Genomic DNA, 27,929 nt, shown 5'->3' on the forward strand with positions numbered 1-27,929 from the left:
ACAAAGATAAGAGAGAAGATAAAACCCTTGGAGTTCCTTTTCTTGAAATCATATAGATGATTCAAGATGCTCATTTCCTTTGGACTTAGCAAAAAAACAAGCAATCACACAATTGAATTCAAGCTCCTAGGATCTCCTTTTGGCTTGTCTCTCTTAACTTGGCTACTCATGACAATGGTCATCTTTACTATCTCAAGATGGAATCCATATCACACAAGAGCAAACATAAAAAGGTTCATAACATAATAAGAGGTATGGACAAAGAATAGGTTTTGGAAATGAATTCCTTTGAAGTCATCTTTGAGATTTAGCATTCTAAAGGCATGAGGCCTAGTTGCTCTTCAACACATTTAGAATTCTAAAGGCATGAGGCCTAGTTGCTCTTGAACTCCTTTAAGAATAGGTATGTCCTAATTCTAAGTCCTTTCTCCTTTTTGCATTGGGTTCACACAAAACAAAGACAAAACAACCACAAGACAACAATATATTTATATACAATAATGAGCTCAAATGAGCAAAAGGAAAATGACATGAACATAAAATATGTGCTCAAGTGAGCAAAATGAAAAGCAATATGAATAAATGAGCAAGAAATAAAGTGCATTAAACTAAATTGCAAGAAATTAAATGCTCAAATTAAAGTTAGTAATTAGTGAAGTTATGTTAGTTTGTCATAAGACAATGTAACGCTATGTTAAACAATCATAAGTTGACTAATGTAGTAGTCACACCTATCTAAGGTCGATCAATAAAACTATAGGCAAATAACACAAGTTAGAGATCATGACTAGTAAGCCAAGCTCCAAAAACTTGCCATGCCAAAAGAAAAGAGAAAGGCCTTGTATGGACTTTAGGTTTTTTGCTTGACCAAGAAGCACCCTATCTTGGACACAAAGCAACTCACTTGATCTTGGATCAAGTTGAGTTTGATTTGGATCAAAGAAGGTTAAACCTCTCATTTGTCAAGACTAACCATAAGACATTAACTCATTGGCCAAAAATAAAAAGAAATGAGATGGATATGAAATGGATGGACAAAGAAATAAAGCATCAAACTCAATTGATCAAATGTGAATCAAGTCATCATCAACTAATGCTAAACAGAAGAGAAATGAAGATTACAAGTCAACAAGTCAAACATATTTTTTTGGTAACTTTTGAATTAAAAATAAATGCAAAATAAAATAAACAAAATATGGTCAAACCTCAAATTCAATTCAAATCAACTTCAACAAGTCCAATTAAATTCTCATAGGTCTAACATGGTCAAACAAATTTTGACAAAATTTTCTCAATAATTTTGAAATCAAAAACTGTTTTAAAACAATTAAAAACAATGAAAAATAACACAATATGAATTAAAATCTCAAATAAATCTCAAATCAATTAAGAAATTGATGAGACTATTTTTCATTGACTTATCATGATCCATATGTGTTAAGAAAATATTTTTGGATTTTTCAGATATCAAAAAGTATTTTAAAATGAATTAAAACTATTAAAAACCAAATAATTCACAAAAAATATTAAATGAAGTCACAAAAATAATTAAAAATCAAAACATGAAACTAGATTTTTCAAGAATTTTTTTGGCATAGGTCTCATATTTTTGTGACTTCAAATAAAATATTTATGAATTTTTGAAAATAAAAGGAATTAAATGAAATTAAAACAAAAATAAGAAAATCGGGAAAATCCAGCGCCCTCAGATGGTTTCATTAATTGACGTGGCAATGATCATGTGGCTCAGAGATGCGAATACACGAAACACTTGAGTCAAACGCGCTACACTTTGCATTAAAACAAGTCAACATAATGAAAGGCCATGATTAAAACGTTTCAGCAAGATCCAATGGATGGGAGGCTACCACGTGGGGATGGTGGTGGAAACCACCATCTTCTCCGGCGATCTAACCAGATCCGGCCACCACGCGTAGGAAATCAAATGTTAATAAAAATGAAAAATGAAGGTATCAAAATGAAGCTAAGGTGATGTACATCACCCCTGTAACCATGGATCATCCTCATAGTTCCTATTTAAAGAGAAACATGAGCTTGAAGATCATGGTGCATGAACTGAAATGGCACGATTTGCAAAATTAAGACCACCACTGGCCTGCCTCATGCATGGGGACTTCAGAAAACAGCATAAACCAAAGAAATTCACATCATATTGCAAGATCTGAATCAAAGAAAATTGAGATTCTACCTCTGAAATGGAGCTTCAAACAACACGAATTGTCCAAGCTCTTGATCTACTTTTGATCTAGAAGTGTGATGGTGATGCAAGGTTAAGGAATTGAGCTTTGAAGATCAACTAATGATGTTGAAATTCAAGCTTGAAAGTGAAAGAGAAAACTGGAAATTCCTTTAGTGAGGGTTTGGTTTTCAATTCAGCAGCACTTCAGATCTCCACTTGGTTACCATTTGAATGAGAATGCACTTCTATTTATAGCTGAAATGTGATGCAAGGCAATGCTTGGCTCGTGTGCATGAAGTTTGAAATCTCCTTGCATGGACCTGTACAGGCGCATGTGAGGCCTAAGAATGAATGGAAATCCAGGCTGAGATCAAATAGAAGTGAGTTGGACGTGCAATTGGCTTGGCATTTGCTTGCACATGAAGTTACAAAGTGAAATGCAAAAATGAACATAAACATAAAGCTCTTTGAAACTCACTCATGGAAAGTCCAAAAAATTAATGTGAGTAATGGTTGGAAAGCCCTTGGAATAAGGAACAAAAGTCATGTTAGGAAAAAATTCATTTGGCAATTGGAAATTTATGAAAACTGGCTGTGAAGGTTTGGGTACAAAACATGTCTAGGTTCCCCTTTGAAAAACATTTACCAAAACCAAGCCTCTTCAAGCCCTTCTGTTTCAATGTTTCAAGCCTCAAATGGAAAACGCTTCAACACTAAAGTTGTAAATCTTTTCAAGATGATCAATTTAGACTTAAATTTTGCATCATTTGGATTTTTCATGATAAAGTTATGTGCACTTGAAATTGGGCATTTTTCAAATTCAATGACTTAGGTCCAAAGTGACCTATAATGTTTTGTATTATCACATGTATTTATTTTAGGATTATGAAATTTTGTCCAACATAACATTTTAAGTAGACATCTTAAGCTTTCCAATGCAATTGGTCTCACATCAAAATAATAAACATTAAGGAAGTTAGGTCCTTGGGAAGTTGACCCAAAATTAGGGTTTCAGTCAAAATGACCTATAATGTTTTGAAATTAATGATGACCTTACAAGTTTCAAATGAATTTTGGATGAACATGAAAGTTGTTTATATGGTTCTGAAGAATAAGTTTTATCTTGGGGTCATCTTCATTTGACAAACACATCTAAAGTTATATCTCAGTGATCCTCAGTTTAGTCAGATGACTTGACTGGTCAACTTCTCAAGGCCAAACTTCAAATCTTGATGAATGAATGATTGAGGATCCTCACATAGGCTCATATATGCATAAAATAGTGAATGAAAGAACTTCCCTTGATTAAATTTGATCATAGGTTGAGGTTGCTTCATGAGCAAGGCACAATCAATGCACAGTTGAATTAGGGTTTCCTTGGGAAACAATCCTCAAGCCCCTTTGGATTATATTGATCAAATTGGTAAATTGAGACACTTGGGAGACATATATGATGATTAAGAGCTTTGTGGATCATTGTCATGCTTGCTTTCATCTTCATCTAGCCACTTCATTGAGCTTAGGAGCCTCCTAGGAGCATGGGAGCACATGATCACTTGAGCTTCAAAACAAAAAGAGTTAGTGACATATTTTTGTTCTTTTGGTTAGTAAACAAGTAAGAAAAGAAATAATATATAATACAAGCATGCTTGCTGGTCTCCAACCACTCACAGAAGTCCCAACCCTAGGGTTAAGGAGCCACACATGCTATGATCCTTGAGGCGATGCACTGAGCAATGATATGATGCCATGAGGGATCTTAGGGTCAAAATTAGGGTCTTACAGATTTGAACCATCAACTCTGCGGGGAATTTTAGGTTAACACCATGTCAAATGGGAGACAACCTCGTAGGGGATACTACCAAAACTGCTCAAGAATCAGTGCTGACGGGGGATCAGGAGTGAAATCCGCTGGAGAACTGAGGGGAGATGAAATCTTACGCTGGAACTATGAAAACTGTTGAGAATAAGTGCTTACAAATCAGCTAGGGAAACGATCTCAAACTCAGTTGGGGAAACAAACTCGCTGAACCTACTGCTTGGGACCCACCTATTCTCAGACTGCTGTTGATATTCCTTACTGAAATCGATTGATTAAAATTAATTGCTTTTATTTTAAGAAAAATGATTTTAATTTTAAATTCAATTTCAAAAATGATCATCATAAAATTTAATTCTATTTGGCTGAAAGATAAGGAAGAGTAGAAACAATTGGATAAAAAAGCTCAACTTTATTTAATAGAATGGTAGTCTGTAAAGGACAAGACTCTATAGATCTTTACAAAAGTTGAAAAATGGTAATTTACATGGAAAAGGGCTACATCGAACACAATGATCACTAATCCTTCTACCAACTTCAATCTCCACTGTGCTCTTGGCTTCGGTTGAGAGTGACGAATCAAAACCAAATGACATGCTCAAGAATGTCTTCAAGAATGAAGATCAGCTGGATGCAGTTACTTGCCATAATCCCAAATTTTTGCATAAATTTCCCCAATGTGGGGTACTTAATTTATCGGGATAAATTTTCTATTTTTATGTGTCTAATTTTTGCCTGGAACTCCCTTTCGGGTTTTCAATCCACCGAGACGCTCATTTTTGCCTAAGCCGCCCTTTCAGGTTTTCAACTTAACGAGCTGTTCTTTTCTTTTTAGGAGAAATATTTCTTGACTGCATCGACATTCATAGGACGAGTGAACTCTTCACCATCAATAGTTGTAAGAATCATAGCACCACATGAAAAGGCTTTCTTGACAACATATGGGCCTTCATAATTAGGAGCCCATTTGCCCATAGAATCTGGTTTGAAAGATAAAATCTTCTTGAGAACAAGGTCACCTTCTCTAAACACATGAGGCCTGGCCTTCTTATCAAAATATTTCTTCATTCTCTGCTGGTACAACTGACCATGGCACATGGAAATCAACCTATTCTCTTTAATTAAATTCTGCTGGTCATATCTAGTCTGGCACCATTCAACTTCTGTTAACTTGGCTTCCATCAAGACACGCAATGATGGGATCTCAACCTCTACTAGGAGCACAACTTCCATGCCATAAACAAGTGATAAAGGGGTTGCCTTTGTTGAAGTGCAGACGGATGTACGGTACCCATGCAAAGCAAAAAGGAGCATCTCATGCCAATCCTTGTACGTCACAACCATCTTCTGAATGATCTTCTTGATGTTCTTATTTGAAGCTTCAACAACCCCATTCATCTTGGGTCTGTAGGGAGAAGAATTATGATATGTAATCTTGAAGTCTTTGCAAAGAGCTTCCACCATATTATTATTCAAGTTAGATCCATTATCAGTAATGATCTTACTTGACACACCATACCAGCATATAATACGATTCTTGATAAACCTCACAACAACTTGCTTAGTTACATTTGCATACGATGCCGCTTCAACCCACTTTATGAAGTAGTCAATAGCCACCAGAATGAAACGATGTCCGTTCGAAGCTTTGGGCTTAATCATACCAATCATATCAATTCCCCACATGGAGAAGGGCCATGGAGAGTAAATGACATTCAACAGTGTTGGAGGAACATGAATCTTATCTGCATAAATTTGACACTTGTGGCATTTCTTCATAAACTTACAACAGTCAGATTCCATTGTCAGTCAATAGTATCCTGCTCTCAACATCTTCTTAGCCATAGCATGCCCATTGCAATGAGTACCAAAGGAACCTTCATGGACTTCAGTCATTAACAGGTCTACTTCGTGTCAATCCACGTATCTGAGCAGAACCATATCGAAGTTTCTCTTATACAGCACATCACCGTTCAGGTAGAAGTTACCGGATAATCTCCTCGAAGTCTTCTAAACTTTCAAAGACGCCCGAGACGGGTAAATCTGACTTTGGAAAAAACACTTGATATCAAAATACCATGGTTTTTCATCCTTGATCTCTTCAACAACAAACACATGAGTTGGCCTTGTTGGTGTAAGCCCTAGAGGCCAATACTTTTGGTACTTGTATCGAATTATTTATTAATAATAAAAGGCTTTTTCTTTATTACGTTTGTTTAATAAAGTCCCTAGAATAGTTAGTCTGTTTAATGTATCAAGTATGACTTAATCATGAGGTCACATTAAACATAAGGACATTATTCTTAAAGTATCCGTAGTCGAGCTTTAGTGTGAAGTGGGATAACATTAAAGGATTAAGACTATTATGTTTGTAGACTGATGATCACATCTCATGGATCATGGATAAAGAGTTATCAAGTCTTAAACATAGGTATGAATATTAGGAGTAATATTTATACCGGATTGACCCACTATGAGGATACTATATAGAAAGTTATGCAAAGTGTCATAAGTTATTCTCATGGTGATAATAGTGTATTCCACTCTTCGACCTGAAACCACTATGGATCCTAGATGTAGAGTCGAGTGCTTTATTGCTGATCCAACGTTGTCCGTAACTGGATAACCATAAAGACAGTTAATGGGTACTCCACAAAGCATGCTGAGGGACATGAGTGTCCTAGATGGAATTTGCCCATCCTGCGTAACAGGATAAATGTCTATGGGCCCAATATTGAACTAGACAAGGATGACACGGTCTATACCTTGTGTTCAATATAGACATAAGGGCAAAAGAGTAATTATACACATAAGTATTATCACAGAAGGAATTGTCAGATCACATGACATTTTCGTGTCTTGGGTAGCAGTGATGTGTTGCTAGATACCGCTCACTGTTTATTATATTAAATGTGTGATTTAATGTAATTGCCAACGTCGCGAAAACCTATAGGGTCACACACAAAGGACGGATTGATAAGAGATAGAGTAACTAAGGAATACCGTAAGGTACGGTGCCCTTAAGTGAATTATAGAACATCGTAAGGTACGGTGTACTTGAGTAGAATACGAAATATGGTAAGGTACCATGGGCTTAAGTGATTTTGGGCATATTATAAGATATGGGCCAAAATACACTTAAGTGGGCTTTTAGCTTGAAGCCCACACAAGTGGTTCTATAAATAGAACCCTTGTGCAGAAGCAAAAATTTGCGGTTGCATTTTTCGTTTTCTTTCTCTCTCTCTCTCACTCAAAGCCTTCATTCGTACCAGCTAGCACTGAGACTGAAGGAAGCCGTTCGTGTGGACTGAGTAGAGACGTTGTCATCGTTCAACGTTCGTGATCGCTTCGTGGATTTGCATCAAAGGTTTTGATTGTCACAAGAGATCTGCACCAAAGGTTTCAACCGTCACAAGAGGTAAATATTCTATCACTGATCATGACCATTCGTAAGGATCTCTAAAGGAGAAATTTTTAATTTCCGCTGCGCTTTGGGTCGCAATTCTCCTTCAGTGGTATCAGAGCCACTTACGAAACCATGAATCGGATAGGTGTTTAATTTCTGTATTAATATGATTAAAAGACAGAATGGATCAATTAATTAAACGGGCAATTAAATTTGGCATCATGAGTGTACGAGTTGGATGGTTGATGTTGACTATGCTTCGGAATCCGACATTAGTATGGTGAAGCAGCGATACGTCGATCGTCCATAGGTTACACAATTGAGACCGATCAACTTATATATGATATAAGTAATCCTAATGCAAAGTACGGTATATGTGATATACTGTTTCTGTTTCATTCATTCGAACACTAAATGATTGTTTTCCTTTGAGCGATCAATGGTCATTTGCTTCGGAATCCGACATTAGTATGGTGAAGCAATGACCTGTTGATCAATCATACTGAATCAACAATCGAGGTGTGTTTGACGGTCTGAAATTGGCGCATTAGGGTTGGTGACGGCGCAAGGGTTGTGCCGTCAAAGAGTTGTGAATTAGGGCTTTTGGAAAGCGTGTTGACTGTTTCAAAGTTTGTTACTTTGGCTGCGTGAAGCTCGTGTGACGAGCGTGTTGACTGTTTCAAAGTTTGTTACTTTGGCTGCGTGAAGCTCGTATGACGAGCGTAACAAACTAGGTGTGTGACGGTCGTAACACACCCATGACGGTCGTTACACTCACATTTCCTGTGACGGTCGTCACACTCCTGTGACGGTCGTCACACTCCCAGAGTCAATAATTTTGGGGTTCCTGTTTTGTGACTACGCAAGGGTTGTGTTCATGCAAAACAATGTCCATTTCAAATGAATTGTTCATTAAAATATTGGACAGGGGCGCTGCCCCTCCAACCCCGCAAGGGCGCTGCCCCTTGACCCCGTCCGCTGACCGGGCAGCGGAACCCCCGGCTAACTCTGCGTAGTATGATCGGTCGCCGAAATTTAATTTGGTTTTAATTAATTAAAGGAATTAAGATTAATAATAATAATAATGTGTTTATTATTGTTGCCTTGTTATGATCAGTTATGGCCTTAGTCTTCCTTTATTTTGTTTTGGGTTTTAAATACGACCTGCGTGTCGTGCCTCTCCTTTTGATCTCTTAATGTAAATTCTTTTCTCATCTCAATCCCTCGTATGTAAAACGAGTTTCTTCTGTAATGTAATGATATGAAGAAAGAGAAGAATTCAATATCAAAGGAGAATAATGATATGAAGAAAGAGAAGAATTCAATATCAAAGGAGAATAATGATATGAAGAAAGAGAAGAATTCAAGATTAAAGGAGGACAACCTTGAAGATCTTGCTTGGAGAAGCTTAGATCGTTATTAGGTTAGCTTAGGTTCTCTCATTGGCTTGGGAGAAAAATTGCGCTAGGGGCCATAACTGTTTCATTGTGTATGTATGTTGATGCATGTGAATGTATGTTGATGCATGTGAGAGACGATTTATATGATAAACAAGCCGGTGAGATCATAACAATTGCAATTCCCTCAAACTAAAATATTAAGTTTATGCTTTCCAAGTTTTAGCACTCATCAAGACTAGTATCGAATAATGTAGGTTTCGCCAAAGCGAGGTGCATGTTCTATATTGGTAAGGTGCGATGGGATAATTGTAATATCCAACTGCTAAAACAATGGGTCAAACTTAACTAAACAAATTATGATGATATTATATGTGTTTGCTTTCCAAGTTTTAGCACTCATCAAGACTAGTATCGGATAATGTAGGTTTCGCCAAAGCGAGGTGCATGTTCTATATTAGTAAGGTGCGATGGGATAATTGTAATATCCAACTGCTAAGACAATGGGTTAAACTTAATTATAATAATATCATATATGTTTTAGAAGCAAGAGTTGGGAATAATCCATATGATGGATTGGAATAAGGAGTTATTCACCCAACTGAAATTTTCGAGAGTTGTATGAGATACAACTGGAAGGAGTTCCTACCTAAATAACCTAGTTTTGTGTAATCCGCCTACGCGGACTTAGAACGAAGTGAAATATGGATCTCGACCCACTAGAAAATCTTCCAACGGGATTTTCCGAATCAAATGATGAGGGTCATTTGTTTTGAGTAAAATAGTGGGAGCATATTTGATTAAAGGCCTAATTAAATATGTCAATGATACTAATATTTTCTTAATCCTTATGTAGATAACCATGACAACAAACACCTCTAACAACATCTTGCGATCAATCCTTGACAAGGAAAAATTGTCTGGGACAAATTTTCTGGATTGGCACCGAAACCTGAGGATTGTCCTCAAACATGATAAAAAGCTGTATGTCTTGGAGACTCCTGTTCCTGAAGAGGAACCTCCTAGTTCTGCACCTAAGGCAGAAAGAGATGCTTATAAGAAGCATGTCGATGATGCCAATGAAACTGCTTGTCTCATGCTAGCTACCATGAACTCAGAATTGCAAAAGCAACATGAGAACATGTCAGCGTTCGATATGATCGAACACCTGAAGTTGCTCTATCAAGAGCAAGCAAGGCATGAGAGGTTTGAAGTTTCAAAAGCCCTTTTCCAAAGCAAGTTAGCTGAGGGAGCCCCTGTAAGTCCCCATGTGCTCAAGATGATTGGGTATGTGGAAAACCTTGAAAGGTTGGGTTTTCCCCTCGGAAAGGAACTTGCGACTGATTTGATCTTGCAATCGTTGCCAGACAGATTCAGTCAATTTGTCCTAAATTTCAATATGAATGATATGGATAAATCTCTTCCTGGACTGCTAGGCATGTTAAGAACAGCTGAACAGAATCTGAAGACAAAAGGGAAGTCCATTCTGATGATCAGAAATGGAAAGAGACAGAACAAAAGGCCCACCAAGCAGGGTGATAAAGGGAAAGGCAAGGAAGTTGCCAAACCCAGACCCACTGTTGCTGCTTTGAAGCCTACTGGAGGCATAGCAAAGGCAGGCACCTGCTTCCATTGCGGTAAGACCGGACACTGGAAGAGAAACTGCCCAAAGTACCTGGAAGATACGAAGAATGGAGTAGAGACTTCAACTTCAGGTATTTTTGTTATTGAAATAAATTTATCTACTTCTGCATCATGGATATTAGATACTGGATGCGGTTCTCACATTTGTACAAATGTGCAGGGGCTAAAAAGAAGTAGAGATTTGGCAAAAGGTGAAGTTGACCTACGAGTTGGCAATGGAGCAAAGGTTGCTGCTTTAGCCGTAGGAACTTATGTATTAACTTTACCTAGTGGTTTAATAATTCAGTTAGAGAACTGCTATTATGTACCTGCAATTAGCAGGAATATTATTTCCATTTCTTGTTTGGACAAGTTTGGTTTTTCATTTATAATAAAGAACAATTGTTGCTCAATTTATTTGAATGATATATTCTATGCTACTGCACAAATGAGCAATGGACTGTATGTCCTTGATCTCGAACTGCCTATATATAACATTAATACTAAAAGGATGAAACCTAACGAGTTAAATCCAACTTACCTTTGGCATTGTCGATTAGGCCACATAAATGAGAAACGCATTTCCAAACTCCATAAAGATGGACTCTTGGACTCTTTTGATTATGAATCATATGAGACATGCAGATCTTGTTTAATTGGAAAGATGACAAAATCTCCATTCACAGGAAAAGGTGAAAGAGCTAATGATCTTTTGGCCCTCATACATACTGATGTATGTGGACCACTGAACATACCAGCCAGAGGAGGTTTTCAGTACTTCATCACATTCACTGATGATTTCAGTAGATATGGTTATGTGTATTTAATGAAACACAAATCAGAGTCCTTTGAAAAGTTCAAGGAATTCAAGAATGAAGTACAAAACCAACTAGGTAAGAATATTAAAACTCTTCGATCAGATCGAGGTGGTGAGTATTTAAGCCTAGAGTTTGATGACCATCTGAAAGAGTGTGGGATCCTATCCCAACTTACTCCTCCTGGAACACCCCAATGGAATGGTGTATCTGAGAGAAGAAATCGAACCCTGTTAGACATGGTCCGATCCATGATGAGTCACGCCGATCTTCCAAACTCCTTTTGGGGACATGCACTATTGACAGTAGCTTACACACTTAACCGTGTTCCATCCAAGAAGGTTGACAAGACACCATATGAAATATGGAGTGGTAAGAAACCACATATGTCTTACATGAAGATTTGGGGTTGCGAAGTTTATGTGAAACGACAAATTTCAACTAAGCTTGAGCCCAAATCTGACAAATGCTTATTTGTGGGGTATCCTAAAGAAACAAAGGGGTATTACTTCTACAATCCTTCTGAGGGCAAAGTGTTTGTCGCTCGAACTGGAGTTTTCCTAGAAAAGGATTTTATTTCCAAAGGAACCAGTGGGAGGAAAGTAGAGCTTGAAGAAATTCAAGAATCACAAAGCATAGATACACCTATGGAGGAATTAGAGCAGGAAACACAAGAAGTTGTGGAAGAGCAACCTGCTCAAGTAGAACAAAACCAGCGTAGGTCAAGCAGGATACGTCAACTACCTGAGAGATATGGATATCTCATAACTGAACAAGGTGATGTATTACTCATGGATCAAGATGATCCTGTGACCTACCAAGAGGCCATAACTGGTCCCGAGTCTGAGAAGTGGCTAGAAGCCATGAAATCTGAAATGGATTCCATGTACACAAACCAAGTTTGGACCTTGGTAGAGCCTCCTGTAGGAATTAACCCTATAGGATGCAAATGGGTCTTCAAAAAGAAGACTGACATGGATGGTAAGGTACATACCTATAAGGCAAGACTGGTTGCAAAAGGATATAAACAAATTCATGGGATTGACTATGATGAAACCTTTTCACCAGTTGCAATGCTTAAATCTGTTCGGATTTTACTTGCTATCGCTGCATATCATGATTATGAAATATGGCAGATGGATGTCAAAACTGCTTTCCTTAATGGAAATCTTCTTGAGGATGTGTACATGACACAGCCTGAAGGATTTGACATACCAGAGGAAGCCCAAAAGATATGTAAGTTACAAAGATCAATCTATGGATTGAAGCAAGCTTCCAGAAGCTGGAATCTTCGTTTTGATGAAACAGTAAAACAATATGGATTCATCAAGAACGAAGATGAGCCTTGTGTCTACAAGAAGGTTAGTGGGAGCATGATCGTTTTCCTAGTATTATATGTAGATGACATATTACTCGTTGGAAACGATATCCCTACCCTACAACAAGTAAAGTCTTGGTTAGGGAAATGCTTTTCTATGAAGGACCTAGGTGAAGCAGCCTATATATTAGGAATCAGAATCTATAGAGATAGATCACAAAAACTGCTTGGCCTAAGTCAGAGTACATACATAGACAAAGTGTTGAGACGCTTTAATATGCATGATTCCAAGAAAGGATTCATACCTATGCAACATGGCCTGTGTCTATCAAAAACACAATCCCCTTTAACTGAGGAAGAAAGGGATCGCATGAATAAGATTCCATATGCATCTGCAATAGGATCTATCATGTATGCCATGTTATGTACTCGACCAGATGTCTCGTATGCTTTAAGTGCAACGAGTAGGTACCAATCTGATCCCGGTGATGCTCACTGGGTAGCTGTCAAGAATATCCTTAAGTATTTAAGAAGGACTAAGGACTCATTCTTGATATATGGAGGTCAGGGAGAGTTGGCTGTAATTGGATACACCGATGCTAGCTTCCAGACAGATAAGGATGACTTTAGATCGCAATCTGGTTATGTGTTTTGCTTAAACGGTGGCGCTGTGAGCTGGAAAAGTTCAAAGCAAGATACAGTTGCTGATTCTACAACCGAGGCCGAGTATATTGCTGCCTCAAGTGCAGCGAAGGAAGCTGTTTGGATCAAAAAGTTCATTAATGAACTTGGCATAGTCCCTAGCATTGTGGATCCCATTGATCTCTACTGTGATAACAATGGTGCTATCGCACAAGCCAAGGAGCCTAGATCTCACCAACGATCCAAACACATACTTAGGCGTTATCATCTCATTCGAGAGATAATAGATAGAGGAGATGTGAAAATATGCAGAGTACCTACACTTGACAATATTGCTGACCCACTGACAAAGCCTCTTGCGCAGCAGAAGCATGATGGCCATACTAGATCTATGGGTATTAAGGGTATGCCTGATTGGCTCTAGTGCTAGTGGGAGATTGTTGGTGTAAGCCCTAGAGGCCAATACTTTTGGTACTTGTATCGAATTATTTATTAATAATAAAAGGCTTTTTCTTTATTACGTTTGTTTAATAAAGTCCCTAGAATAGTTAGTCTGTTTAATGTATCAAGTATGACTTAATCATGAGGTCACATTAAACATAAGGACATTATTCTTAAAGTATCCGTAGTCGAGCTTTAGTGTGAAGTGGGATAACATTAAAGGATTAAGACTATTATGTTTGTAGACTGATGATCACATCTCATGGATCATGGATAAAGAGTTATCAAGTCTTAAACATAGGTATGAATATTAGGAGTAATATTTATACCGGATTGACCCACTATGAGGATACTATATAGAAAGTTATGCAAAGTGTCATAAGTTATTCTCATGGTGATAATAGTGTATTCCACTCTTCGACCTGAAACCACTATGGATCCTAGATGTAGAGTCGAGTGCTTTATTGCTGATCCAACGTTGTCCGTAACTGGATAACCATAAAGACAGTTAATGGGTACTCCACAAAGCATGCTGAGGGACATGAGTGTCCTAGATGGAATTTGCCCATCCTGCGTAACAGGATAAATGTCTATGGGCCCAATATTGAACTAGACAAGGATGACACGGTCTATACCTTGTGTTCAATATAGACATAAGGGCAAAAGAGTAATTATACACATAAGTATTATCACAGAAGGAATTGTCAGATCACATGACATTTTCGTGTCTTGGGTAGCAGTGATGTGTTGCTAGATACCGCTCACTGTTTATTATATTAAATGTGTGATTTAATGTAATTGCCAACGTCGCGAAAACCTATAGGGTCACACACAAAGGACGGATTGATAAGAGATAGAGTAACTAAGGAATACCGTAAGGTACGGTGCCCTTAAGTGAATTATAGAACATCGTAAGGTACGGTGTACTTGAGTAGAATACGAAATATGGTAAGGTACCATGGGCTTAAGTGATTTTGGGCATATTATAAGATATGGGCCAAAATACACTTAAGTGGGCTTTTAGCTTGAAGCCCACACAAGTGGTTCTATAAATAGAACCCTTGTGCAGAAGCAAAAATTTGCGGTTGCATTTTTCGTTTTCTTTCTCTCTCTCTCTCACTCAAAGCCTTCATTCGTACCAGCTAGCACTGAGACTGAAGGAAGCCGTTCGTGTGGACTGAGTAGAGACGTTGTCATCGTTCAACGTTCGTGATCGCTTCGTGGATTTGCATCAAAGGTTTTGATTGTCACAAGAGATCTGCACCAAAGGTTTCAACCGTCACAAGAGGTAAATATTCTATCACTGATCATGACCATTCGTAAGGATCTCTAAAGGAGAAATTTTTAATTTCCGCTGCGCTTTGGGTCGCAATTCTCCTTCAGGCCTATCAAGACACATCACAGTCAAATTAGGAACTTCATTCCAGAACTTCACCAAAATCATTGAAGCCAAAGTTGCAAGAGCATCTGCCATCCGGTTTTCATCTTTAGGGATATGATGAAATTCAACCTTTGTAAAGAAAGTTGAAATCCTCCTCGCATAATCTCTATATGGTACCAAACCGGGTTGATTCATCTCCCATTCACCTTTGATCTGATTCACAACCAAAGTTGAATCTCCATAGACGTCCAAATACTTGATTCTGAGATCAATGGCCTCTTCAAGCCCCATAATGCAAGCTTCACACTCAGCCATATTATTTGTACACTTGAAAGTCAATCTATCCGTAAAAGGAAAATGACTGCCTTGAGGAGTAATAATCACTGCCCCAATGCCATTACCATACTGATTAACAACTCCATCAAATACCATGACCCAATGAGAACCAGGTTCTGGCCCTTCTTCAAGCAATAGTTCATCATAATCTTTCATTTTCAGGTACAAGATCTCTTCATCGGGAAAATCATATTGTACTGATTGATAATCTTTAATCGGTTGGTGGGCCAAATTGTCAGCCAAGACACTACCTTTAATTGCTTTTTGAGATCAGTATTCAAAATCATACTCGGATAATAACATCTGCCAACGGGAAATCCTCCCAGTTAAAGCAGGTTTCTCAAAATTGTACTTGATTGGATCCATTTTGGATATCAACCAAGTAGTATGATTCAACATATACTAACGTAGACGCTTAGCAGTCCAAGCCAATGTGCAACAAGTCTTTTCTAGCATAGAATATCGAGTCTCACAGTCAGTGAACTTCTTACTAAGGTAGTAAATAGTATATTCTTTCTTTCCAGACTCATCTTGCTGACCAAGAACACAACCCATACTTTCATCGAGCACAGTCAAATACATAATCAAAGGTCTTCCTTCAACATGCGGAGATGGAATAGGAGGCTCAAGCAGATACTCTTTGATATTGTCAAAAGCTTTCTGGCAATCTTCGGTCCAATCACAAGACTGATCTTTCCGGAGAAGCTTGAATATAGACGCACATGTGGCAATCATATACGAAATGAATCTTGAGATATAATTCAAACGACCGTGAAAACCTCTAACTTGCTTCTTAGTTTTGGGCGCAACCATTTCTTCTATTGCTTTGACATTGGTAGGATCAACTTCAATACCCTTCTCGCTGATAATAAATCCCAACAACTTACCGGAACGAACACCAAATGTACACATATTAGGATTCAAACGGAGTTTGTACTTCCTCAAACGCTGGAATAACTTCAACAAATGCTTAACATGCTCTTCCTCATCACTGGATTTAGCAATCATATCATCAACATAGACTTCAATCTCTTTATGCATCATATCATGAAAAAGAGTGGTAATAGCTCTCTGGTATGTTGCACCAACATTATTTAAACTGAAAGGCATCACTCTATAACAGAATGTTCCCCAGGGTGTAATGAATGCAGTCTTCTCCATATCTTTGGGTGTCATCTTGATCTGATTATAACCGGAAAATCTGTCCATAAACGAAAAGACTTTGAATTTAGTTGTATTGTCTACCAACATATCAATGTGTGACAGATGAAAATCATCTTTAGGACTAGCTTTGTTCAAATCTCTATAATCGACGCACATACAGACTTTTCCATCCTTCTTCGTGTAAGACCCTAATTTTGACCCTAAGATCCCTCATGCAATTTCATCATATACACTAGCATTGGGATCACACATTGGCATCCTCCTTACCCCTCTTTCATTGGGTTTGTTTTGGTAGAGATCACCAAGCACCATGTGATTGTATCATACTTGTATATTATCATTTTTCTAACAAAAATAACAAAAATATGTCTTTGCATTTGTCTAACTCTTTTGTAGGTAGGGCATTATCCCCATTGATCTATCAAGTTCATATCTAGGGTTTAAGATCCTCATGGCTAAGAGCACAACCAAGGGTTGATCCACAATGTCTCTAAGAATCATATATGAGTCCCAATGATCTTTACATGTTATTTTGATCAAGATTTCTTCAAGAGTTTGGAATTGGTTTTCCTTGGAAACCCTAGTTTGTCTGGGTATCTTGAGTAACTTCTTCAACAAGCTTCCTCCGTAATTGATCAAATTTCTCAAGGTACACTTTAAATTTCATCATCTTATGCATATATGATCTCCCATGATCCTAAAAAGTCAAGAGAATTGCAAGTTAGCAAGTTGGTTGATGGTGGTTGGCCAAATGAATTCATCTGATCAAAACTGGGTCTCCCTAGACCCTATCTCCTACAATTTCATCATATGAAAATGATTCCAAGAGAAAAGTTACTATAAATTACATTCCAAACACTATCATGTTTAGGTCTAGAGCTAATTTTGCTTGGAAATTCATTTTCTATGTTGAAACATTATAGGTCATTTTGTCTAAACCCTAACTTGAAAGTCAACTTCCCAAGGCCATAACTTGCTCAATTTTTATGAGATGAAAGATTTCCAAGTTGCAAAATCAAATTCAAGATGTATACTTCAACTTTGATGTTTGGAGTGAAAGCTAAATCAACTTTTATGAGCATGTGATATGAGGAAATAGTATAGGTCATTTTGGACCAATACCATTGAATAAGTGATTTTCCTCAACTTAAAAAATGCATAACTCTCTCATTCTAAATCCACATTGTTGATTCTAAGAGTTGGCAGCAATTTTGGTAAAACAAAGAGTGTTCACAAGATGTCATGTGTGATGTCTTAACATGAGATATCCTATATACCTGCTGGAGTTGAAGAACATATGCAAGCAGGATTGTTTCAGAATGCCACTTACAATGCTAAGGCTTCTGATATTGGATGTACCTGCTGGAGCTAAATTGGAAGACATATGCTGCAGGATTGTTTCAGTTGACATACTCATTGTCATGGTAACTGATATGGCTGTACCTGCTATAAAAGGAAACTGGATTATGCAGGATTTTTCCAGATGTCAGACCCGATGTCGTGACATCTTGTACACAGAACATTCAGTATGAATGTCTGGTGTTTTGTGATTGCACAATTGGTGGCAATCATTGGTTGATTGAAGATATGGCTAGCTGGCGCATTCTATCAGGGATATCAACCAGATTTGTTTATTTTCCAAAGAGATCTTTACAGCTGATATGAAAAGATTTGATTGGAAAATATATCTAGGGTTTTCAAGGTGTCCAATACTTCTATAAAAAGGGACTTAGAAAACCTGATTGAACACACAACCAATACTGAGCGAAACTTAGAGAGAGAGCTAGGGTTTGTGTCTGTAGGTCATTCAAGTCATCCGTAGATGATTGAATTGGACTGATTTGTCTTCTTGATCAAAGCTTTGAAGCAAGATCAAGAGTGTGTCTTCTTGATTGAAACTGTGAAGTAAAATCAAGAATATTGTAATTGAAAAGTATTTTCTTTTCACAAGGGATTGTTGTTTAAAATCACGGGTGTGTGATTGTAAGGGAAGTGAGTGGGTTCTCATATCTAAGAGTGCTTAGGTAGAAATTGCACGGGTAGAGATTAGGTGAGAAAGACTGTAACTTGGTGAAGTGTACGGATAATGTTTGAACTAATTCTATTTTAGTGGATTTCCTTCCTGGCTTGGTAGCCCCCAGACGTAGGTGAGTTGCACCGAACTGGGTTAACAATTGCTTGTGTTATTTGCTTTACCATTCTGTTTCTATTTATCCATTGTTTATAACCAGATATCAGTGTCGTGACATTACCTTCGATATCTTATATTTGATACCAGAATTTCACACACGATGTCAAATTGGTGACCATTTTTAAGGTCTTTGAAAGATCTATAACTTTGATGAAAACACTTCTCTCATTTGGAGCTCACATAAAAAATTAAGCAAGGTGGAATATTGAAGTATATGACTTGACACTTAGAAAAAATTTCAACATGTTGAAATTTCCAAACTTCCACCTCCAACTTCATCATGATCCAAGTTCCAAATGGAAAAATGTTCAACATAAGAGTTGTTCCTCTTGATCTAATATTTCTAAAGAGTCCTAATTCATTCATTTTGGATGAGGTTTGATAGGGCTGCGCATGGTGTTAACAGGCCTGCATCAATTGGCAAAATCAAAACTTCAAATGACCATTTCACTTTGCCTTGCCAATCAAGCTTCATTCAGACTTCAACACAGTTGAATTTGTACCTTAGTGCATTGCTTCATGGGCATGTACACGCCCATGCAAGCCCGAACATGACATTGCCAATTTTGGAAGAAATTTCAAGTGTGCAAATAAAACTTTAATTTGCTATAAATAGAGACCCTCTGAGCTCATTTAAGAGGATCCTTGGGCGCCAACTTTGCCTCCACTCTTCAAACCCTCACAAGTCAAAGGAAAACCTGATAATTTTCACTTGAAAATTGAGTTTGAATATCACTGTTTGGAGATTCAAAAACTCCAGGATCCAAAGCTTTGTACCAATCCTAAACAACTTCTGCAAGCTATTGGAGCAAGATCAAACGTGAATTGAAGCAAGAGAGACCAAGTTCTGCACAACATTGCCGGTATTTTCCAAATTTTTTCTTCTCTTCGATTCTCACTCAATTCTCATCAATTCTCTTGGATCTTTGGTGGTCTGAAGTCCTACCAATGTAGGCAAGAAGATTGAGTTGCTTTGAGGTCAAATCGAAGCAACTCAGTTGACACACCTCAAAATTCAACTCCTCATATCTTTCTATATATTTGGAGTTAGTTAAAATTGAGGTTAGATTCGTGCTCTACGCCATTTTCTCTTTCAGATCATGTCCGCTTTTTTTTTAGTCATGGTGATGATTGAACCAGTCCGGCGAGGTTCGCATGAGAAGGTGACCGACCTTTGGCTCCGGCAGTGAGGTGGCACGGTTCAGAACCATTGGTCCATTTCAAATTGTTTTAATCACAAGCGTTGGTTCTGATTACCACTTGTGTGACGCGCTGACTGAGTTCCATCATGGAACGTGCATTTTTGTCCACTTGATCTGCCACCTCAATTAATGAGGGAAATCAAGTGGTCCACGTTTTTTTGTAATTTCTGATTTTCATTTTATTCCTTTGATTTTCATTAATTCATATTAATTTTAATATTGATCCAAAAAATATGAGAGTTTCACCAATTTTTTTAAAATAAAATCCTCTTTCATATTCTAAATTAAAATTATTTTTTGGATCATTATTAATATTTTTCATGATTTAATTGATTTTGTGATTATTTTTAATTGTTTAAAAATACTTTTAAGTTTACAAAAATTCTGATTTTTTTCTCTAAGGTCCTTTGACCTTGTTTGATCTATGATAAATCTCATGGCCATTTCTTTGGTGTTTTGACGAGGTTTTAGGAATTTGACCAACCATTTTTAATTAATGCATTATTTTTAGTATTTTTAAACTGAATAAATGCCAAATATTTGTGTTGAGCCATTTTGATTGATTTTTGTAAGTTTGACTTGTGTTGTTGGGCCTTGGTCAAAGTTGATTTGACTTTGCTAGGTTAAGATCATTGGATTTAGGGGATTGATGGAATGTACATTCCATCTCCCAAAATGAATGAATGATCTTAATTTGGTAAAAGTCCTCCTTTGTCCAATTTGAGTTTGATCCACTTACCCCTCCCTCTTCATCTCATTCCCCTTCTTTATGAATTCATATCATGGTCCTATGATATCTCTATATCCTAAGGCTAGTTGATTGCAAAATCAACATGAGTATGGATGAGATTAGGCCACTAATTTTGCATATTCTTTTTTTGTGTGGTATTTTTTATGAGCATAGTCCATTATACTATGTCTCTAACATGCATTAACACCAAAATTCTATTGCCCGACCTCAAATAATCATGACTTCTACATAAGTCCAATTACAATTGCTTAACATAACGCTAAATTTTGACATAAAAGGAATATCATTATAGTTAGTGAGATTGTAAGTCTCCCCTCTTTCATGGTATTGTGTGGAAACTTGGCCTTTTTTCCTTCCTTTGGAAGATGTCTTAGTTCAAGGATCCATGCTTGTGATAAGTGGGTTGAGTGTTCTCCAAAGAATGACTTAAACAAAAAGCAAAAGCAATACTAACTTCTAACTCATTAACAACTAACATTTAATTTCAAGTCATTTACTTCAATGTACTTTATTTTTTAAGCCTTATTCATTTGCCATTATTCATACCATCCTAATTGTTTATGTTAATGTCATTTTCACTTTGTCCACTTGGACCATACTTTGTGATATTTTGCTTGGGTATATTGTGATTGCTTGTGTGGTCTCTGACCATTAATGTACATAATAAGAATAAAACCCTAAAAAAGATCTTGTGTGGACTGTTGGTTTGATATGAGACTTTTGGACTTAGAATTTAGGCAACACCCCCTATGCAAAGGACTTGGCCAATGTTAACTTTCATGTAACCAAGTGCTTATGATTTGAAACTTCATTTGATACATCATTGGAGATCTATTTTGAGTTCATTTGCAACATGATCATTGCGAAGCTGTTTGAACCTGTGACTTATGGCATCTTGAAACTCATCTGCTACATGGGCAAATTTGAAGAAAGATCATGGAGTTGCTAAGCTTGGATATGGATATCTTTATTTGATGCCTTGCTCTTCAAGTTGATATTTTGTGCATTGTTTGTTGCTTGATTCTAATGTCCAAGGGAATTTGGGTTTCTATATGACATTCTTGTTTATTGGTTTTCAGCCAATTGGTTAGATCTTTTCAACTCTCAAATTTTAAATTCATGCTTAGGATTAGTCTCTTAATCTCTTCCCCATTTCTTAAATTTAAAAATCTCTCCCTCCTTTTAAAAAAAACTTCTTTGTTTGTGCTTGTTTTCTAAACTTAGACCATTTTGCAAGTTAGAAACCTTGGCCTTATGCCATTGCATTTTTAAACTCATTTTCCTAATCAAACTTGTAAATATACTTAATTATACTTAACTTAAAATTTTCAAAAGCACAAAAGAACTAACTCATTCAAACCATTTTTTAGGCCTTTGTGCCTTTCAAACTTAAATTTTTGTTAAAAGCAATGCATTCACTTTGAAATTGATATCACTAACTACGAGGTTTTGATCCCTCATTTTTATGTTGGTACGTAGGCACAAGTCCGAAGGTCTTGTCAAACACAAAAATATAATTAATGAATTCTTTTCTCATCCCCCCATTCTATTTGTTTGTAAACATCATTTGTACCAAAACACATGTACACACAAAAAGGGCTCCGTAGGAGTACCTAGGACACTTTGGGTGCTAACACCTTCCCTCTGTGTAACCAACCCCCTTACCTGTAATCTATGACATTTTATTAGTTTTGATTTGAAAACTTCTTATTTTTGGGTTTCGTTCGTACTTTTCCCTTTTCCCTTAAAAACAATAAAAGCGCGGTGGTGACTCTTGTTATTTGATGTCTAGCTTATTCATAGCTTGATGATCATGGATTTATCGCTACAGAAATTAAGTGGCGGCTCTACTGGGGAGTAGTCTCCAGTGGGTTTAGCTTAATTTTTGTGTGTGTATATAATTATATATTTGATGTATGTATATTTGTTTGTATGATGTAATCTGCTTGTTATGCTTGGTGATCTTTGAGTGGTGAGATAAGTTCTAACCCGAACTTGAGTGCAATTAAGATAGGAGGATGGTATAGTCATGTTCGACTTGTGTGGAGTAGTCCTTAACAAGTTGGCTTGAGATCTATCTACTCAGTGAAGACCCTTTTGGATTTGGAAATGTCACACAAGTATTTGTGGTTAGGCATTACTATCTCTAATTTGGGGTATGAGAAGCTGAGGACCGTAGAACATTTAACCTCTCTTGGCCTATTTAGGACATAGTGCGGAGACTGTTCAAGTGTAGACTTGATAACAGTTGTTACGAGATACTACACTCAGATGAGTTTCTCTTGAGAATATTATGGGTTGATGAGTCAGTCATCCTAACCTGCAATATCCGATAGATGGAATTAAGACTCTGGGGACTTTTAAGAACATGATCTACAGGTTGTTATCCTTAGTTCACTCCCTTGGGATGGTTCTTACCCAGACTCCATGCTCGTGACTTACAACAAACCCTTGATTCTTGGTTGATCCAATCAAGTCTTGTTAATATCAATGGAATCTGGGTGTTGATAAGGTGTAAACCATAATCCACCAAAATGGATGATTGATCTTGACAATGACTTGATTCATCCCTTGACCTTTTTTTGTTTGCTTTGTGTGTGATCCCTTATTTGTGATTGTTTCATTCATGCATTCATGCATCATAACATTCATCACACGAAAATTTCAAGGAACTAAGGTGTTATTTGCGAATATTTTCAGACCATGGATTATGGAAGAAGGAACACTAAGAAGTACAGTTTCAGATGTCCCGACTTGAAAGAGTTAAGGAAGCTAGCATCTTTTGTATTAGATCCTTTGGACTTCAAACAACGCCATGGGGAGCTTCTGTCTATCTTGTCTGCTGATGTGGTTGAAGGACTTCTGAGTGTGTTGGCTCAGTTCTATGACCCTCTCTACCGTTGCTTCACTTTTCCTGATTATCAGCTTGTGCCTATGTTAGAGGAGTATGCCCATCTCTTGGGGATACCTGTTTCTAACAAAGTGCCGTTTAGTGGATTGAAAGAGATTCCCAGATATCATCTTATAGCTGAAGCTCTTCACTTGAAGAAGTCTGAGATAGAGGCTCATTGGGTGAAGAAAAGAGGATTGTTTGGGTTTCCATCTGATTTCCTCATCAAGGAAGCTACTTCCTTTGCTCAGGCCGGTAGTAGGGACGCTTTTGAAGCTATCTTTGTATTGCTCATCTGTGCATTAGCTTTGTTCCCTAACATTGACGATTTTGTTGATGTTAACGCCATTAGAATTTTCTTGATTGGGAATCATGTGCCTACTTTGTTGGGTGATATGTACTTATCTTTGCATCTAAGGAACTCTAAGGGTGGTGGAACGATTGTCTGTTGCATTCCTCTTTTATACAAGTGGTTTATTTCGCACTTAACTCAGACACCTGCTTTCGTGGAGAACAAACAATGTCTAAGGTGGTCTCAGAGACTTACGTCTCTCATTAATGATGATATAGTTTGGTATGATTCTTCATTGAGTAGCTTGGATATTATTGATTGTTGTGGTTAACTCTCTAATGTGCCTCTCATCGGTACGCAAGGAGGAATTAACTACAACCCTACTTTGGCTCGTCGTCAACTTGTGTTCCCCTTGAGAGACAAACCTAATAACATATTGTTAGAAGGTCTTTTCTATCAAGAGGGTAAAGATCCCCAACATTTGAAGCAGAAGTTTGTGCATGCTTGGCATAATGTGCATAGGAAGGGAAAATCCGAGCTTGGTCCGCATAATTGTGTAACTTTGGAAGCTTACACTCTTTGGATGAAGAAGAGAGCTTTGGAATTGAAGATGCCATATCCTTTTGAGAGACCTATGTCTATGGTTGTGGTTGATCCATTAACTCTCCCTAACCAAGATGTAGAAGAGTTGGAAGACGCACTCGCCAAGATGAAGCGAGAGAAGGATATCTGGGAAGAGCGGTTCCCTGCTTTGAGAAAAAAGCATGAGGAGTTGCAGCTTGAGTCTAAGGACAAAGATGCACTTATTAAGCTACTTGAAGACCGAGTGACAAAAAGACAGAGAGAGCCGGAGGTTTCATCTCCCTCTAGCATACCTCAACCTTCTGTTGCTTGGAAGAAGATTGTTGACCAGCTTGTCCTCGAGAAGACTCAGATGAAGGCTTCTTTTGAGACCGAGATTCGACGCATTCGAAGGAAGTACGTGCCTACAGCCAGATCTTCTGACGTTGTTGTTAGGGATCCTTAGGATGACTAGTCTCCTTTTCTCTTGTATTTTTCATTTGGTTTCTGAAATTGTACTCAATGTAATCCTTCCAATTATATAAATAAAAGAGATTTTTATGGTCATATCAAATTGTTTCAATTGTTATATATATATATATATATATATATATATATGCAAATAATATAGGAAGTTCCTTGAATATATATATATATATATATATATATATATATATATATATATATATATATATATATATATATATATATATATATATATATGTGCAAATAATATAGTAAGTTCCTTGAAAATAAAAATAACCAAACATTGCATTTCATGCATCATTTGCATAAGCAGGTTTCTCTTTCGCTAGATGTCTCATTGGTGTTTCTTCTGTGCTTCAGCCAAGCTGACTCATCGGTACAATACTTGCGTCAATCACTCCATAATTATGGAACATCTTGAGCAAGAGAATAAAGATTTGAAAGAGGAGATCGCCCGCCTGACTGCCATGATGGAGTCAGTTCTAGCTGCACAAAGCCAATCTTCTCCAACACCTGCAACTCCTCCTCCTCAAAGGACTGTTATTTCAGAGGTAGCTACCTCTATTGTTTCCGCAACTGCTGCTTATTTTACACCTGCCATGCCTGGCGGATTCCCGTGGGGAATGCCTCAGAACTTTATGCTTGAAGGCTTTGTGCCTACATTTGCTTCTATGCCGATATCTATCCCAGTCATGTGTGTGCCACCGCCTGTCGTACATACCTTACCTCGTGTGGAGGACACCATTTATCATTCTGAGCCATCTGAGGGCCCGGATGTATATGAGAAAATGGATGAAATGAAAGATCAATTTCTTGAGCTGCGCAAGGAATTGAAGACCTTGAGAGGTAAGGATCTATTTGGGAAGAGTGCTGCTGAATTGTGTCTAGTGTCGAATGTGAAGATTCCAGTGAAGTTCAAAGTGTCTGACTTGAAAAGTACAAAGGGAACACATGTCCGCTCAGTCATTTGGTGATGTATTCCCGCAAAATGTCTATGCAAACAGATAATGATCAGCTGTTGATCCACTATTTTCAAGACAGTCTGACCGGCGCTGCATTAAGATGGTATATGGGGTTGGATAGTGCGAGCATCCGCACTTTCAATGATTTGGGTGAAGCATTTGTAAAGCAGTACAAGTACAACATTGATATGGCTCCCGACTGAGATCAGTTAAGATCACTGTCTCAGAAGGACAAGGAGACGTTCAAGGAGTATGCGCAGAGATAGAGAGAGCTCGCTATTCAGATCAACCCTCCTTTAGAGGAAAAGGAGATGACCAAAATTTTCTGAAGACCCTTAGATAATTTTATTATGAGAGGATGATCGCCAGTGCCCCTAGTGAATTTACCGAAATGGTAAATATGGGGATGAGGCTAGAAGAAGGTGTCCGAGAAGGACGATTGTCTAAGGAGGAAGTATCGTCCAGCAAGAGATATGACAGCAGTTTTGGTAAGAAGAAAGATAATGAAACCAATGCAATTACTAGTGGGAGGCAGAGGAGGCCTCAAATCAGAAGAAGTCAACCACCCCGTCAACATCATCATCAAGTATCTTAGGTTATTCCTGTATTTTCAGGAAGTTAATTAGCACCAGTTCAATAACAACAACAACCACAACAATGAACAAACACCTACAACAACAACAACAATACCAACAACCATCAACAATAGAATTTTGAAAGGAAGAAGGTTTCTTTCGACTCGATTCCTATGACGTATGCAGAGTTCTACCCATCATTGGTTCTCAAGAACCTACTCCAACCAAGAAACCCTCCACAAATTCCTGAACCACTTCCATGGTGGTACAAGCCAGAACTCCGATGTGCTTTTCATTAAGGAGCACCTAGACATGACATTGAGAACTGCTATCCACTCAAGTATGAAGTTCAAAAGTTGGTTAAGAGTGGAATGGTGTCCTTTGAGGACCGTACGCCGAATGTTAAAGCAAACCCACTGTCTGCCCATGGAAATTCATTTGTTAATATGGTGGACGGATGTCCCGGGGAGTTCAAGGTATATGATATACGCTTCATTAGAAGGTCCTTGGGGACGATGCACAAGGATATTTGCTTGGTTAGTGATTGTGAGCATGACCATGATGGTTGTGCTATCTATAGTGTTAACCCGAGGGGTTGTTTGGTTGTGAAAAGAGACATCCAGCGTGTAGCAGTAAATTCATGATCATCAAGCTATTGACAAGCTAGAGATCAAATAACAAGAGTCGCCACCGCGCTTTTATTATTTCCAAAGGGAAAGGGAAAAAGTACGAACAAAATCCAAAAAGTAAGAAGTTTTCAAATCAAAACTAATAAAATGTCAGAGGTTACAGGTAAGGGGGTTGGTTACACAAAGGGAAGGTGTTAGCACCCAAAGTGTCTTAGGTACTCCTAGGGAGCCCTTTTTATGTGCATATATACTTGGTATAAAGTGATGTTTACAAAAAAATAGAATGGGGGGATGCGAAGAGAATTCATTGATTATATTTTTGTGTTTGACAAGACCTTCGGTCTTATGCCTATGTACCAACATAAAAATGCAATGGCATAAGGCCAAAGTTTCTATCTTTTTGCAAAGTGGTCAAAGTTTAGAACAAAAGTAGTTCACACAAAGAAGATTTTGAAAAATGGAGAAAAATATTTTGAAATTAAAGAAATGGGGAGAAGATGAAGAGACTACCCTATGTACAAAATTTAAAAGTTTAGAGTTGAAAAGATCTGACCAAGTGGGTAGCAATCCAATAGACAAGAATGTCAATAGAAATCCAGAATTCCCTTGGACTTTTAGAATCAAACAACACAATGCACAATTATATTATCTTGAAGAGCAAGGCATCAAATAAAGATAGCCACATCCAAGCTTATCCATTCCACTATCTTCTCCAAAATAGCCCATGTAACAGATGAATTCCACAAGTCACAGGTTTAAAATAACAACTTCACAATGATCATATTGTAGATTAACTCAAAAGGATCTTGAATGAGGTATCAAATGAAGTTTCAAATTGCAAGCACTTG

This window comes from Lathyrus oleraceus, chromosome 4 (assembly GCF_024323335.1).
Source record: "Lathyrus oleraceus cultivar Zhongwan6 chromosome 4, CAAS_Psat_ZW6_1.0, whole genome shotgun sequence".
NCBI classification, from domain to species: domain Eukaryota; kingdom Viridiplantae; phylum Streptophyta; class Magnoliopsida; order Fabales; family Fabaceae; genus Lathyrus; species Lathyrus oleraceus.